This window comes from Lolium rigidum, chromosome 6 (genome assembly GCF_022539505.1).
Source record: "Lolium rigidum isolate FL_2022 chromosome 6, APGP_CSIRO_Lrig_0.1, whole genome shotgun sequence".
NCBI lineage: Eukaryota > Viridiplantae > Streptophyta > Magnoliopsida > Poales > Poaceae > Lolium > Lolium rigidum.
This window is the reverse complement of record NC_061513.1, coordinates 22,918,689-22,936,250: the sequence shown is the minus strand read 5'-3', so window position 1 is coordinate 22,936,250 and position 17,562 is coordinate 22,918,689.

The window sequence follows — 17,562 nt, the reverse complement described above, 5'->3', positions numbered from 1 at the left end:
CCCTAGAGGCAATAATAAAGTGATTATTATTTATATCTTTATGTTTATGATAAATGTTTATATATCATGCTAGAATTGTATTAACCGAAACATTAGTACATGTGTGATATGTAGACAAACAAGAAGTCCCTAGTATGCCTCTTAAACTAGCTTGTTGATTAATGGATGATTAGTTTCATAATCATGAACATTGGATGTTATTAATAACAAGGTTATGTCATTGTGTGAATGATATAATGGACACACCCAATTAAGCGTAGCATAAGATCTCGTCATTAAGTTATTTGCTATAAGCTTTCGATACATAGTTACCTAGTCCTTATGACCATGAGATCATGTAAATCACTTATACCGGAAAGGTACTTTGATTACACCAAACACCACTGCGTAAATGGGTGGCTATAAAGGTGGGATTAAGTATCCAGAAAGTATGAGTTGAGGCATATGGATCAACAGTGGGATTTGTCCATCCCGATGACGGATAGATATACTCTGGGCCCTCTCGGTGGAATGTCGTCTAATGTCTTGCAAGCATATGAATGAGTTCATAAGAGACCACATACCACGGTACGAGTAAAGAGTACTTGTCGGGAGACGAGGTTGAACAAGGTATAGAGTGATACCGAAGATCAAACCTCGGACAAGTAAAATATCGCGAGACAAAGGGAATTGGTAATATATGTGTATGGTTCATTCGATCACTAAAGTCATCGTTGAATATGTGGGAGCCATTATGGATCTCCGGATCCCGCTATTGGTTATTGGTCGGAGTGAGTACTCAACCATGTCCGCATAGTTCTCGAACCGTAGGGTGACACACTTAAAGTTGGATGTTGAAATGGTAGCACTTGAATTATGGAATGGAGTTCGAATATTTGTTCGGAGTCCCGGATGAGATCCCGGACATCACGAGGAGTTCCGGAATGGTCCGGAGAATAAGATTCATATATAGGATGTCATTTTATGTGAAATAAAATGTCGCGGAAGGTTCTATGGAAGGTTCTAGAAGGTTCTAAAAAAGTCCGGAAGAAACCACCAAGGAAGGTGGAGTCCACAAGGGACTCCACCTCCATGGCCGGCCAGCCCTAGATGGGGTGGAGTCCCAAGTGGACTCCACCATAGGGGCCGGCCACCCCCACATGGGAGGTGGGAATCCCACCTTTGGGTGGGAGTCCTAGTTGGGCTAGGTTTCCCCTCCTATGGAAGGTTTTGGTTTCGGGTCTTATTCGAAGACTTGGACACCAACACTTGGGATCCACCTATATAATGAGGGGCCAAGGGAGGGGCCGGCCACCCCAAGACCATAAGCTGGCCGCCCCCATAGAGTGGCCGGCCACCCCTCCCAAACCCTAGCCAAGCTCCTCCACTCCATATTGCCCGCATTGCTTAGCGAAGCTCCGCCGGACTTCTACACCGCCACCGACACCACGCCGTCGTGCTTGTCGGATTCAAGAGGAGCTACTACTTCCGCTGCCCGCTGGAACGGGGAGGTGGACGTCGTCTTCATCAACAACCGAACGTGTGACCGAGTACGGAGGTGCTGCCCGTTCGTGGCGCCGGAACCGATCGTGATCAAGATCTTCTACGCGCTTTTGCAAGCGGCAAGTGATCGTCTACCGCAGCAACAAGAGCCTCATCTTGTAGGCTTTGGAATCTCTTCAAGGGTGAGACTCGATACCCCCTCGTTGCTACCGTCTTCTAGATTGCATCTTGGCTTGGATTGCGTGTTCGCCGTAGGAAAATTTTTGTTTTCTATGCAACGTTATCCTACAGTGGTATCACAGCCGTGTCTATGCATAGATGGTTGCACGAGTAGAACACAATGGTTTGTGGGCGTTGATGCTCTTGTTATCTTTAGTTTGAGTACTTTGCATCTTTATGGCATAGTGGGATGAAGCGGCTCGGACTAACTTTACATGACCGCGTTCATGAGACTTGTTCCTCGTTCGACATGCAACTTGTATTGCATAAGAGGCTTTGCGGGTGTCTCGTCTCTCCTACTATAGTAAAGATTCAATTTACTCTTCTATTGAAAACATTAGTATCAACGTTGTGGTTCATGTTCGTAGGTAGATTAGATCTCTCTCGAAAACCCTAAACCACGTAAAATATGCAAACCAAATTAGAGACGTCTAACTTGTTTTTGCAGTGGTTTGGTGATGTGATATGGCCATAATGTGATGATGAATATGTATGAGATGATCATTATTGTATTGTGGCAACCGGCAGGAGCCTTATGGTTGTCTTTAAATTTCATGTTGAGTAGTATTTCAAAGTAGTTGTAATAGTTGCTACATGGAGGACAATCATGAAGACGGCGCCATTGACCTTGACGCTACGCCAACGATGATGGAGATCATGCCCGAAGATGATGGAGATCATATCCGTGCTTTGGAGATGAAGATCAAAGGCGCAAGAACAAAAGGGCCATATCATATCACATATGAACTGCATGTGATGTTAATCCTTTTTATGCATCTTATTTTGCTTAGATCGCGACGGTAGCATTATAAGATGATCCCTCACTAAAATCTCAAGATAATAAAGTGTTCATCCTTAGTAGCACCGTTGCCAAGTCTTGTCGTTTCGAAGCACCTCGTGATGATCGGGTGTGATAGATTCAATAAGTACATATAACGGGTGCAAGACAGCTTTGCACATGCGGATACTAAGGTGGCCTTGACGAGCCTAGCATGTACAGACATGGTCTCGGAACACGTGATACCGAAAGGTAGAGCATGAATCATATGGTTGATATGATGAACACTTTGAGTGTTCGCCATTAAAATCACACCTTTTCTCGTGATGATCGGGTTTAGGTGCGGTGGATTTGGTTCGTGTGATCACTAAGACAATGCGAGGGATATTGTTTTGAGTGGGAGTTCACTTAGGTTTTTAATTATGTTGAATTAAAATTTGAACTCAATTTGTCATAAACTTAGTCTAAACTATTGCAAATATATGTTGTAGAGATGGCGTCCCCAATCAATTTTAATCGGTTCCTAGAGAAAGAGAAACTTAAGAGCAACGGTAGCAACTTCACCGATCGGTTCCGTCATGTGAGGATCTTCCTCTCGGCGGAAATCTGCAATTTGTGCTTGATGCACCGCTAGGTGACCCTCCCGCAGAAGATGAATCCGATGAAGTAAAAGCTGTTTACGCGACTCGGAAAACTCGGTACTCTCAAGTTCGGTGTGCCATCCCGTGCGATCCGGAATCCGATCTTCAAAAACGTTTTGAGCACCATGATCCTCATGAGTTGATGAATGAGCTGAAAGCTATATTCGAGACTCATGCGGCGATGGAATGCTATGAAGCATCGAAACATTTCTTCAGCTTGTATGATGGAAGAAGGCAGCTCCGTTAGTGAGCACATGCTCGCCATGACCGGGCATGCGAAGAAACTCGGTGACTTGGGAATAGTGATTCCTAACAGACTCGGGGATTAATCGTGTCCTTCAATCACTGCCACCAAGTTACAAGAACTTTGTGATGAACTACAATATGCGAACATGAACAAGGAGTTACCCGAACTTTTTGGCATGCTAAAAGCTGCCGAGATTGAGATCAAGAAAGAGCACCAAGTGTTGATGGTCAACAAGACCACCGAGCTTCAAGAAACAGGGCAAGTCTAAGGGAAAATTCAAGAAGGGTGGCAAGAAAGCTGCCACGCCTCCTATGAAACCTAAGAACGGCCCTAAGCCCGATGCTTGAGTGCTATTACCGCAAGGAGAAGGGACACCTGGAAGCGTAATTACTCCAAGTATCCGGCTGATCCGAAGAGCGGCCTTGTCAAGAAGAAGAAAGAAGGTATATTTGATATACATGTTATAGATGTTCATTTCACCGGTTCTCGTTCTAGTACCCGGGTATTTGATACCGGTTCGGTTGCTCATATTTGTAACTCGAAACAGGAACTAAAGAATAAACGACAACTGCTCGAAAGATGAAGTGACGATGCGCGTTGGAAACGGATCCAAGGTCAATGTGATCGCGATCGGCACACTTCCTCTACATCTACCTTCGGGATTAGTTTTAAGCCTAAATAATTGCTATTATGTACCTGCGTTGAGCATGAACATTATATCTGGATCTTGTTTAATGCAAGACGGTTATTCATTCAAGTCTGAGAATAATGGTTGTTCTATTTTTATGAATAATATCTTTTATGGTCGAGCACCACAAAAGAATGGCTTATTTCTATTAGATCTCGATAGTAGTGATACGCATATACATAACATTGATGCTAAGCGAATTAAACTTAATGATAATTCTACTTATATGTGGCACTCGTCGTCTTGGTCATATTGGAGTGAAACGCATGAAGAAACTCCATACCGATGGATTACTTGAATCACTTGACTTTGAGTCACTTGATAGATGCGAAGCATGTCTAATGGGTAAAATGACAAAGACTCCATTTTCTGGTATGATGGAGCGAGCTACTGACTTATTGGAAATCATACATACAGATGTATGTGGACCAATGAGCGTAGCATTGCGCGGTGGTTATCGTTATGTTCTAACCTTCACAGATGATCTGAGTAGATATGGGTATATCTATTTCATGAAACATAAATCCGAAACTTTCGAGAAGTTTAAGGAATTTCAAAGTGAAGTAGAAAATCAACGTAACAAGAAGATCAAATTTCTACGATCTGATCGTGGAGGTGAATATCTGAGTTATGAGTTTGGCATGCATTTAAAGAAATGCGGAATACTTTCACAATTGACACCGCCGGGAACACCTCAACGAAACGGTGTGTCCGAACGTCGTAATCGAACTCTCTTAGATATGGTTCGTAGTATGATGTCTCTTACTGATTTGCCGTTATCATTTTGGAGTTATGCATTAGAGACAGACCGCATTCACTTTAAATAGAGCACCATCAAAATCCGTAGAAACGACACCGTATGAATTATGGTTTAATAAGAAACCTAAGTCGTCGTTCCTGAAAGTTTGGGGTTGCGAAGCCTATGTAAAGAAGTTACAACCGGACAAGCTAGAACCCAAAGCGGAGAAATGCGTCTTCATAGGATACCCTAAGGAAACTATAGGGTACACTTTCTATCACAAATCCGAAGGCAAAATCTTTGTTGCTAAGAACGGAACCTTTCTTGAGAAAGAATTTCTCACTAAAGAAGTGATTGGAAGAAAAGTAGAACTTGATGAGATTGATGAATCTATACTGGTTGATCAGAGTAGCGCGATGACCGGAAGTTGTACCTGTACCGTCTACACCGGCAACGAGAGGAAGCTAATGATAATGATCATGAAACTTCGAACGAGGAAACTACTGAACCTCGCGGATCGACAAGGGAACGTGCCACTCCTGATTGGTATGATCCTTGTCTAAATGTCATGATTGTAGATAACAATGATGAGGACCCTGCAACGTATGAAGAAGCGATGATGAGCCCGATTCCAACAAATGGCAAGAAGCCATGAAATCCGAAATGGGATCCATGTATGATAACAAAGTATGGACTTTGGTAGACTTACCCGATAACCGAAAGGCTGTCGAGAATAAATGGATCTTCAAGAGAAAAACAGATGTCGATGGTAATATTACTGTCTATAAAGCTCGACTTGTCGCAAAGGGTTTCCGACAAATTCAAGGAGTTGACTACGATGAGACTTTCTCACACGTAGCGAAGCTAAAATCTGTGAGGATTTTGTTAGCAATAGCTGCATTTTTCGATTATGAGATTTGGCAGATGGATGTCAAAACGGCGTTCCTTAATGGAGATATTGAGGAAGAGTTGTATATGGTACAACCCAAAGGTTTTGTCGATCCTAAAAATGCTGACAAAGTATGCAAACTTCAGCGTTCAATCTATGGACTGAAGCAAGCATCAAGAAGTTGGAACCGACGCTTTGATAAGGTGATCAAAGACTTCGGGTTTATACAGTGTCATGGAGAGGCCTGTATTTACAAGAAAGTGAGTGGGAGCTAGCATTCCTGATATTATATGTAGATGACACATTATTGATTGGGAATGATATAGAACTATTAAGCAAGTGTTAAGGGTTATTTGAATAATAGTTTTTCAATGAAAGACCTTGGTGAAGCATCGTATATATTAGGCATCAAGATTTATAGAGATAGATCAAGACGCCTAATAGGGCTATCACAGAGTACATATCTGGACAAGATTCTAAAGAAGTTTAGAATGGACGAAAGTAAGAAAGGGTTCTTACCTATGTTACCGAGGCAAGGTATTGAGTAAAACTCAAGGACCGGCTACGGCAGAAGAAAGAGAAAGGATGTGTAACATCCCCTATGCCTCGGCGATGGGATCTATCATGTATGCCATGCTATGTACTAGACCGGATATAGCACATGCTGTTAGTTTGACTAGCGAGATATCAAAGTGATCCAGGGAATGGAACAACTGGACAGCGGTCAAGAATATCCTGAAGTACTTGAAAAGAACTAAGGATATGTTTCTTTGTTATGGAGGTGACCAAGAGCTCGTTGTAAACGGTTACACCGATGCAAGTTGGAACAATGATCCTGATGACTCTAAGTCACAATGCTGGGTACGTGTTTATATTGAATGGTGCTGCGATGATGCTGGGCAAGCTCGAAGCGGTGCACGGTGGCGAAGTCTTCAACGGAATCAGAGTACATAGCGGCTTCGGAGGCTTCATCGGAAGCGGTATGGATGAAGAGGTTCATTGTAGAGCTCGGTGTGGTTCCTAGTGCATTGGACCCATTAATCATTTACTTGTGATAACATGGGTGCCATCGCCAATGCACAAGAGCCAAGGTCACACAAGAGGCTGAAGCATATCAAGCTGCGTTACCACTCGATTCGCGAGTACATCGAAGATGGAGAAGTAAAGATTTGCAAAGTACACACTGATGCTGAATGTAGCAGATCCGTTGACTAAAGCTCTCCCTAGGGCAAAGCATGACCAACACCAGAATGCCATGGGTGTTAGGTATATTACAATGTAATCTAGATTATTGACTCTAGTACAAGTGGGAGACTGAAGGAGATATGCCCTAGAGGCAATAATAAAGTGGTTATTATTTATATCTTTATGTTTATGATAAATGTTTATATATCATGCTAGAATTGTATTAACCAGAAACATTAGTACATGTGTGATATGTAGACAAACAAGAAGTCCCTAGTATGCCTCTTAAACTAGCTTGTTGATTAATGGATGATTAGTTTCATAATCATGAACATTGGATGTTATTAATAACAAGGTTATGTCATTGTGTGAATGATATAATGGACACACCCAATTAAGCGTAGCATAAGATCTCGTCATTAAGTTATTTGCTATAAGCTTTCGATACATAGTTACCTAGTCCTTATGACCATGAGATCATGTAAATCACTTATACCGGAAAGGTACTTTGATTACACCAAACACCACTCGCGTAAATGGGTGGCTATAAAGGTGGGATTAAGTATCCGGAAAGTATGAGTTGAGGCATATGGATCAACGAGTGGGATTTGTCCATCCCGATGACGGATAGATATACTACGGGCCCTCTCGGTGGAATGTCGTCTAATGTCTTGCAAGCATATGAATGAGTTCATAAGAGACCACATACCACGGTACGAGTAAAGAGTACTTGTCGAGGAGACGAGGTTGAACAAGGTATAGAGTGATACCGAAGATCAAACCTCGGACAAGTAAAATATCGCGAGACAAAGGGAATTGGTAATATATGTGTATGGTTCATTCGATCACTAAAGTCATCGTTGAATATGTGGGAGCCATTATGGATCTCCGGATCCCGCTATTGGTTATTGGTCGGAGTGAGTACTCAACCATGTCCGCATAGTTCTCGAACCGTAGGGTGACACACTTAAAGTTGGATGTTGAAATGGTAGCACTTGAATTATGGAATGGAGTTCGAATATTTGTTCGGAGTCCCGGATGAGATCCCGGACATCACGAGGAGTTCCGGAATGGTCCGGAGAATAAGATTCATATATAGGATGTCATTTTATGTGAAATAAAATGTCGCGGAAGGTTCTATGGAAGGTTCTAGAAGGTTCTAGAAAAGTCCGGAAGAAACCACCAAGGAAGGTGGAGTCCACAAGGGACTCCACCTCCATGGCCTGCCCAGCCCTAGATGGGGTGGAGTCCCAAGTGGACTCCACCATAGGGGACCGGCCACCCCCACATGGGAGGTGGGAATCCCACCTTTGGGTGGGAGTCCTAGTTGGGCTAGGTTTCCCCCTCCTATGGAAGGTTTTGGTTTCGGGTCTTATTCGAAGACTTGGACACCAACACTTGGGATCCACCTATATAATGAGGGGCCAAGGGAGGGGGCCGGCCACCCCAAGACCATAAGCTGGCCGCCCCCATAGAGTGGCCGGCCACCCCTCCCAAACCCTAGCCAAGCTCCTCCACTCCATATTGCCCGCATTGCTTAGCGAAGCTCCGCCGGACTTCTACACCGCCACCGACACCACGCCGTCGTGCTGTCGGATTCAAGAGGAGCTACTACTTCCGCTGCCCGCTGGAACGGGGAGGTGGACGTCGTCTTCATCAACAACCGAACGTGTGACCGAGTACGGAGGTGCTGCCCGTTCGTGGCGCCGGAACCGATCGTGATCAAGATCTTCTACGCGCTTTTGCAAGCGGCAAGTGATCGTCTACCGCAGCAACAAGAGCCTCATCTTGTAGGCTTTGGAATCTCTTCAAGGGTGAGACTCGATACCCCCTCGTTGCTACCGTCTTCTAGATTGCATCTTGGCTTGGATTGCGTGTTCGCCGTAGGAAAATTTTTGTTTTCTATGCAACGTTATCCTACACTCTATGCATGGTTGTACTCTATTTGTGGTTTGGACTCTATGTGTGAACTTGTATTTTATTTGTGGTTTGGACTATGTGTGAACTTGTATGATCTTATTATGGACATATGCACTCTATTTGTGGCTTTGGTTCTTGTATGCACTTATTATGGACATATGTTGTGTTGTTTGATCTTGTATGTGATCTATTTGTGGCAATAGATCATTATATTGTGCATTACATGTTATATGAATTGAATTATGTCGATATTGTGCCACAGATGTTGGTCTTTATACATATTTGTGTATATTTGAATTCGAATTGCTGTTAAAAATGGAAAAAGGGTGAAAAAAATACACATAGGAGCCTTTGCTTGTGTGTAGACGCACGGCAAAGAAACCAAAGTCTGGTGACCAAATGGTCACTTTGCCGTGTGCTGGCCCAGAATGCACACGGCAAAGAGGACACGGCAGACGGAGGCGCACGGCAAAGGGATATCGCCCGGCGAGAGAGAGGCGCACGGCAGAGAGGGGATCACGGCAAAGGGAAGAGTCTTTGCCGTGTGAGGGTGCACGGCAAAGGGTAGAGTCTTTGCCGTGTAAGGGTGCACGGCAAAGGGCAGAGTCTTTGCCGTGTAAAGGTGCACGGCAAAGGGCAGAGTCTTTGCCATGTGAGGGTGCACGGCAAAGTGTCCTACCGGGACCCACCAGTGGCGCCGTCTCGCCCGGGACGGCGTCAAGTGCTTTCGTGCCGTGGAAGGTAGCAAGGCGCACGGCAAAATCTTTGCCGTGCATTTTCATCCATGCGCACGGCAAAGATACGTTTGCCGTCCTGATTTTTGCCGTGCGATCTTTGCCGTGTATTGTTACACGGCAAAGGCTTTGCCGTGCACTTCTAAGGCTTTGCCGTGCACTTATAGCTACACGGCAAAGAATCAATTTCCTGTAGTGTATATAGAGGACGCGGATGCAGTATGGGAAATATATAGGTGCTAAACCCTAATTGATAGATGGTTTGAGAGCTGGCTACCGTCCGATTACGATTGTCAAACTACGGATTAGGATCCCCTCTGTTGGATCTCATCTAATCGGATGGTCCCGTCAAGGTTCAGAATTTGGGATAGTTTCAGGAAAAAGGAAATTCAGAAATATTGTATAATTTAAGGATTGCATACATTACGCATGCACGGTACGGTGCACATCGACGCTAAGAAGTTTCTGACTATTTTATTGTACTCTATCATCATAACGTGTTAATTTTGGTGTTTTGACGGCTTGTGGATTACAGAAATCTTTTTTATGTTTTTCTTTCTTTATGTAAGACTTAACAAGGATATTAAATATCAACTCTCACATGTCCACTTCAAATTCGAAAAAGCTCCATGACGCTCACCACATGGGCATGGGCGACACAAGATGGTGGGGGATTCCAAAGTTTGAAATTCCAAGAAGTTCAAACTTAAAAAATGTGGCAAATTCCAAAAGTTCCAAATTTAACTTAACGTGTATGCCAGAAAACTTAACCTAACGTCCGAAGGCGGATATTTTCTTCATCGTACTGGCACCTCAGATAATGGCCCGGTAAAATTTAATCACGAGCGCAAGGCAAATCGTGCAAAAGGTATGATCGAAAGAAAGCGGTAAAAGATCCAGGATATGAGTGAAGCAATCTTTATGTCATGATCATAATTTTTAAAAATATTAAATATAAATAGGGACTTAACTGTTTGAGCAGAGTCAATGTCGGGGTTAATTTGGATCTATCGATGTGCAAGGCGAAAGTTCCTCCTACGGCCGTGTGGGTAGAACCGGTGGCGGGGGTGGTAGATTCTGAAATCCGTTACTTCTTCCTCTGCTGGTGCTTCCACGCTAGCTAGGTTCTTGAATTTTCCAGGTCTAAGGCTGATCCATCCTTATAGGATTCTTGCCCAGATCGAGTTTCCACGAACGTATCTAGCTCTGGGCGGTCCGTGTGGGTTTTTTTATCTAAGAGGGAACCATCATTAGATGATTCCATCTCAGATCGGTCTTTCGCGAACGTATCCAGCTTAGAGGCGGCTTAGAGGCGGCTTCCCCATACATATCTAGCTCAATGGCAGTCTGTGCGGGTCTTGACGTCACGTCGGCAGTTTGGTCACCGATGAAGATGTGGATGCCACTGATCGGGACGATGGTGCAGTGAAACGTGGCTTCTTCTCCAAAAATGTTGCCGTCGTAGAGGATGCACCCGATGGTGACATAGTCGTTGATGCCTACGAAGGCATATCTCGCCCGGGTTCGCGTTCCACGCGCCTCTTGCCCCCGGTGGGTGCCAACTATCATTGTGTGATCAATGAGTATGCCATGGAGGACACCTCACGGCATGCATGGAGAGAGATGTGGGCAAAAGGCGGGAAGCTACCTGCGTGATTACGGTGAGAGGATTTGTTCTACTATCTAGACTTTACAAGAATTAGTTAGAGGAATCCTTTTTCTTTATTTTTAATACTGTGTGAGTAAGGTCTCGAATTAAAAACCTCTTAGCAGTGATAGCATATAGGATTGTTGCACTAGCCAATTTAATTAAAAGTAAAAAAAAAGTCTAAATTTATAAGAGAAGGCTATGCAGTATATCTATATTTAAGAGTTGTGTATTGTATAAGTAACACTACACGTCAGATTTGACTCGAGAGACAACAAGCTTGCTCTCTCTGTATCCGCGACCGGCCCAAAATAACAACAGGACTTGAGATGAACGGCCTCTACTAAATCCGAAGCCGACTTACACTCTGGTACAAGCGGGTACGGGTATACATATATACAACAGAACAGCGGCTTTGCGTACAAGACGATACCCAAGATATATCAGAGCTAGAGCCTGGTGATCAGCGACCGGCCAGCGAGACACCCTTAACCCTTGGCCATGGACGATGGTAAGGACAACATCTGCGTCTTCCCCACGGCCACGGACGTCTTGGCCGACATCCTGACACGGCTGCCGCCTAACGCCCGCCGCCGTCTCCGCCTCGTCTGTCAGCTCTGGCGGGACGTCGTCGACGAGCGCGCGGCGGCGGACATGCGGAGCCGCGCCAAGATATTGGCCGTCACCACCGAGGGTGCCGCGTACGTCGTCGACGTTCTCTCGCCGGGGAGCCTCACGGATCTGTGGCAGCGCCCGCTGGCGATAAAAGCGTACGCCGGCCCCATGAGCGTGGTGGGCACCTGCAATGGCCTCGTCTGCCTGTGCGAGGACCAGGAGCCCGGCGGAGCCATCACGCTTGCCAACCCGGCGACCGGCGAGGAGCTCCGCCTTCCGCCGCTGCCCATGCCGAACGCCTCCGTCCGGCTGTACCGGAACAGCAGCAGGAGCTGGCACCAGACCTACGCCTTCGCGTGCCACCCGACGACGGGGCAGTACAAGGTCGTGCACGTCCCGTGCTGCTTCGACCCGTTCTGGGAGCCCGGCGTGGTGCACGTGTTCACGCTGGGGGACGCGTCGTGGCGGGACGTGCAAGCCGGTCCCGACGCGAGGTGCAGCCTCGGCCGCAGCAGCCTCGTCGACGTGGACGGCATGGTGTACTGGATGACGGAGTTCACCGCGAGGGTCATCGCGTTCGACCTGGAAGACGAGCGTGTCACCCGCACCGCCCCTCTGCCGATACATGCTAGGCCGAGCACATGCCGCCTGACCAAGGTGCACGCGAGGCTGGGCGTGGCCGTCAGCGGCGGCGACTCGCTGACGGTGTGGGTGCTGGAGGGCGAGAGCTGGAGCCGCCGGTACGTCCTGGAGGCGTATAAGCTTCGGAAGCAAGAGCTCGCCGTGCCGCACTTCGCTCACGGCGACTATGTCCTGACGCACGGACGCTCCGGCGAAACATCTGTCCTGTATCGGCACAAGATGAGCGGAGCGGCGAGGTTGCAGGGCGGTGGTGGCGTGGTGCAAATCGAACGCAAGGACAAAGGCGACTCAGTGACGTCTCTGGTGCAGTCTATCTACCGGACGTTTGCCTACACTGAGACTAACGAGTCTTTGAGCATGTACAATGCGGCTTTGATGACCGGCCGTCGATCTGCAGGGTCTTAGAGTAGGATCAAGTAAAATAAACATTTTAGCAGGATGTCCCTTTTATACTATTGCGCATATAAGCTTTTTGATATTTCATTTCTTATTCATGTAAACACTTAAGAAGGTCTATCCACATCTGTACTTTTGTTGCGTTCTTTTAAGTTTGAGTTTTAAAAAGTTTGAAATTTTGAGAAGTTTGGAATTTGACATAGAAGTTTGAGTTTTGAAAAGTTTGAAATTTTGTAAGTTTGGAATTTTAGAATGTTTAATTTTTTTAGAAGTTTAAGATTTCTATAAGTTCATAATTCTTGAAGTTCTAAAATTCTAATTTTTTATTGTGGAATTTCTAAATGTTTTATAAACTTGTAATTTCTTAGGAAAATATGAAATTAGAGACGGGATGTTTCGAAAGATATACAATGTGCGAAGTTACAAAACATAAAATCAAAAACGAATGGTACATGTCCGCCAACCTTCAAGGGACTTGGTCGAAGTTCACCACGTGACAACCAATGAACCCCGAATATCAACATCCCTTAAAGTTTTACCTCAACCTGATCTTTTTTCTCCTGAATTTGCTAAATTCGATTTCTCTCTCTGCATAACATAGTTTGGCCAATATTTCCAAGACCAATGTTAGTTTTTATAACATAGGGTGACCATATCCTCTCACTTCATAAAATATTTATCGGCTTAGTTGAGTTTGGAAGCTTTTTGATAGTTGGACAACATGTTCTGTAGGGCAGCTTTTCTCAACAAAAAGAAAACCCGCTTGTCGTGCCTCCTCCCCTCCTCGGTATCTCTGGAGGGAATTCTTCTCTTCACTTCATCACATTTTTAAAGGTGTGTGATCGCACGACGAAGTTGTCGAGAGCTCGGTATATACATGGAGAGCATCTCATGTTAATATAAAGGAATTAAGGCATCAATGTATCTCAATATCTTAAATATACGAATGCATGCACAATTAAATAATTATTACGGATTCTCTTAAATATAAGTGTTTTGTAAGAATTTTAATGATTTTATGAATCCTTAGGAATTGTTTATATAAGGACCATTGGATAGTGCATTTACCTTTTGTTTTGAAAGAAATGCGGTAGGGAAAACCTCTGCATAGATTTTTTTAATAATAATAACTCAAATTTGCATCCCTAGGAGTTTATATCTGGCTTACTTCCCTAACCAAGTGAGCTAGGCTCCCTTTCTTTGATTTTGCATTTACTTGACTCTTATTCCAATGAAAATCTATCTCATTCTTGTTTTTATTTGAAAGGTTCGATAAAAGTTGCTTCAATACTCTCTCTCTCTCTCTTTCCTAGTATCTCGAAAAATCCAAACCTTATTTTCTTAAACCACCCAAAAAGTAGCACTTCATGAGTTTTGTACTCCCCTTTGCTTCTAAATCTACAATATTTGTAAGAGCATCTCCACCGGCGGCCCCGATAGCGGCCACGATAGCATTTTGGGGGCCGATATCGAAAATGGGGTGCGCCCCAAATAGCGCCGGCGGTTTTCGAGCCCAATAGAAGCGCCGGCAACCCCGTGAAGACACTTTCGTGAGGGCGCGAATCGGGCGCGCCGGCGCCTTGCGGCACAATGGTTTTCACGGGTGGGGGCACCTTGTCAGCGAGAGCACGCGACGGTTCGCATCGGAAGTGACGCGGGAAGGTTGGTCATCGGCATTTAATGGTCTCCCGCGTGGAAGCGAGGCGGTGACGAGACGGAGAATGGCCACGCGGCGTCCACTCGCCTACGCCGCCGTAAATGCAGGTAGTTGGCACCCCTATTTACGTACGCCATCTACCGCCGCGGTGCTATCCTCTCATCTCCACCACCGTAGCCGCACTGTCCTCTCTTGTCTCCACCACCGTCGCCGCGCCAGTCTCTCCTCTCCACCTCAAAAAATGCCTTGTCTTCTTAAAACGACGTACTCCATGCTTGGCCTCAACGGTTGCGCGGTGCGTGCGCCTCCACCACCACCACCACCGCAGCCATAGCCAGAGCCGTAGCCCAACGCCGACTACGGTTCCGACGACGCGGTTGACCCACGGTTCGCCGTGTGGCAAGAGGCCTACGTCGCGAGCGAAGCTAAGGCAGCGGAGGAGGCGGCGCGGTGGGGCGAGCAACCGCGAGGCCCCCGCCGACCCGGAGCAGGCAACGATCCTAGCGTCATTGAACGTGCAGCGCTTCCGGATGTTGAACGAGGAGGAGCGGGAGCTCGTCAACGATGCGAACCTCGAGCATGCCCTCGAGATCTCACGCCGGCGAGCGGCCACGGAGGAGGTGGGACGCCTCCTCATGGAGGCGGAGCGACGAAGCTCATCGAGCTGAATGCTCATCGCCACGCCGAGTCGTTTGCCGGCGAGCAAGCGAGGCGCGCCGATAACGAGGCTTCTCGGCAAAGGCTGGCAGCACGGGGACGGGGCCGCCGGAAAGCTCCTGCGACGCCGGCCGCCATGCTCCACCGCCGGATGCGCGGAGCAAGGGCCGAGAGGTGGGCACGGATGCGGGCGGCAAAGGGGTAGAACACCGACGAGGTAGGCCCGTCGCGCGCTCCAACCGACGGCTTGTATATTAGGGTTAAGTTTAAGTTTTATTTAGGTTTAAATTGGAGTAACTTTTGTATGAATTTTGGTTTTAAATGTCATTCCAAGTTTCAAATTCAATCGGGTTGACGTATGGAGGACGCCGGTGTGGGAGCAGCATCCCAAATAGAGGATGCTCTGACGGAGACCCTCATACGGCAGTGTCGGCACCCCTGCCGACGCCTATCTAGGAGCGGCCGATGGAGATGCTCTAATCTTAACTTACCGTAATATTTTTGTAGACATGAGTTCCGTAGGAATCCATAGCAAAGAACATTTTAATCTTGTGTCTTTTCTTGTATTTACTATTTCTAGTTTATACCATCCAGAAAATTATAGTGGGATTGACATAAATCTTCTTGATTCTAATGTAGAGGAATTTTAGGCGTGAGTAATGTAGTAGCCGAAATTATACCATGCTTTCCCTATGGCTGGCAGTGGGTCCCATCGCCCATCGTTCCCAAATCAATTCCTCTCATCTCTTCCTTGAACCCTATAAACCCTCGTCGAATCCCCTGCCCTCTCCTCCCAGATTCGCCTCGATTCCTGTGCGTATTATGGGATATCCCGGCACCAGCACCACGTCCTCGACTGCGGCGTCGGCACCACTGCGCCCACGCTCCCCGTATTCCTCACCTGCCGCTACGTCTCCGCCTTGCCCTCTGTGAGTACATCCGTCCTCTATGCTTTACAAAGTCGTCATTTTTACATGGAGCAGATCAGAAATGCCGGCCGCGGCCGCGCCCGTCGATGTTCTAACTCACTCTTAACTCTCATGATATAGGCTGTTAAACGAAAGAATGGGAAATCCAAGTGATCTCAGTCCTCCAAATCCAATCCTTCCAACCACCCATGCCACCATGGAATTTGCAGATTGGTCCTCCCTCCCGGCCGACCTCATCAACTGCATAGCCGAATGCTTCCTGGCCACCAGTGATCTCGACTACTATATGGACTTCCGTGCCGTCTGCCAAAGCTGGCGCTCCGCCACCGATGACCCCAAGTTATACTTCTTGCAATAGCACACGGCCTAGCTAGTACTGCGACATGGATTGGCCCGATGGCGTTAGGCTTTGTTATATAGGAGAAGAATGTGATTGCAATATTTGGAACTCAAGTTATGAGATAATAAATTTATTAATGGATTAGTTTTTATTTTTGGAACTCAAGTTATGAGATAATAAATTTATACCATGGTTACAATTTTTGACGATATGCCATAATTACAATTTAAGCACTGACTAGTTATCTACTCCCTCCGGTTCATGATAAGTGTCATGGTTTTAGATGCTGTTGGAGGAGGGGCCGGGTAGAGGAAGAGGGAGGGGCCGGGTAGGGGTGGCGGAGGAGGTTGACGATGATGGCAGGGGTGGAGGAGGAGGAAGACGCGGCGGCTCCTCCTCCTTGACGCGGAGCCGGCCCCTCCTCCTCCATGCGGCGGCCGCCCCTCCTCCTCCACGCCGCAGCGGCTTGTGCTGCTGGTGGCGGGGATGGGTGGAGCGTGGCGGCATACGGCCCTCGCGGAGGAAGGAGGCGGCGACGGCGACGGCGACGACGACGCTCACCATGGAAGGCGGCGGCGCGCGGCGGTAGGGAGAGGAAGAGGGGTGAGGAGGAAGTACGGGCGGGGGAGGGGGTACGGTTTTAGATCTACTATCATAATTAAGAAGAAACATTGAAAAAAGACAATACTCCTCGTGTCTCACGAAAGTTATCTAAGATTTGTCTAAATTCGAATGTATCTACATACTAAATAGCATCTCGATATATATTCAAATTTTGATAAATTTTAGACAAGTTTCATGGAACGCAGGGAGTAGATGAAAATGCAAGCATATCTGTGGCATGGATCATGCTATGCTAGACAGTTATGCAGGAGGCCTCACGAAGCCCGCTTATTCATCTACTATATTGTGGTGTTTGGGCTCAGCTTGTGCGCCTGAATTATGCTGCCAGGCCACTTGACAATTACAACCAACGCAAAGCAACGCAAGATATAATAAAGAACAGTTTGATGTTTGCAGAGAAACAATATGAACGCAAAACAGAATTACATATAAGCATCTATGTTTGCAGCAATAATATAACTCTGAGAAGTTCAAAGCTTATTTCCTTTCGAATGTAGGAGAACACAAGATTCGACCGTGAGGCATAACGCTA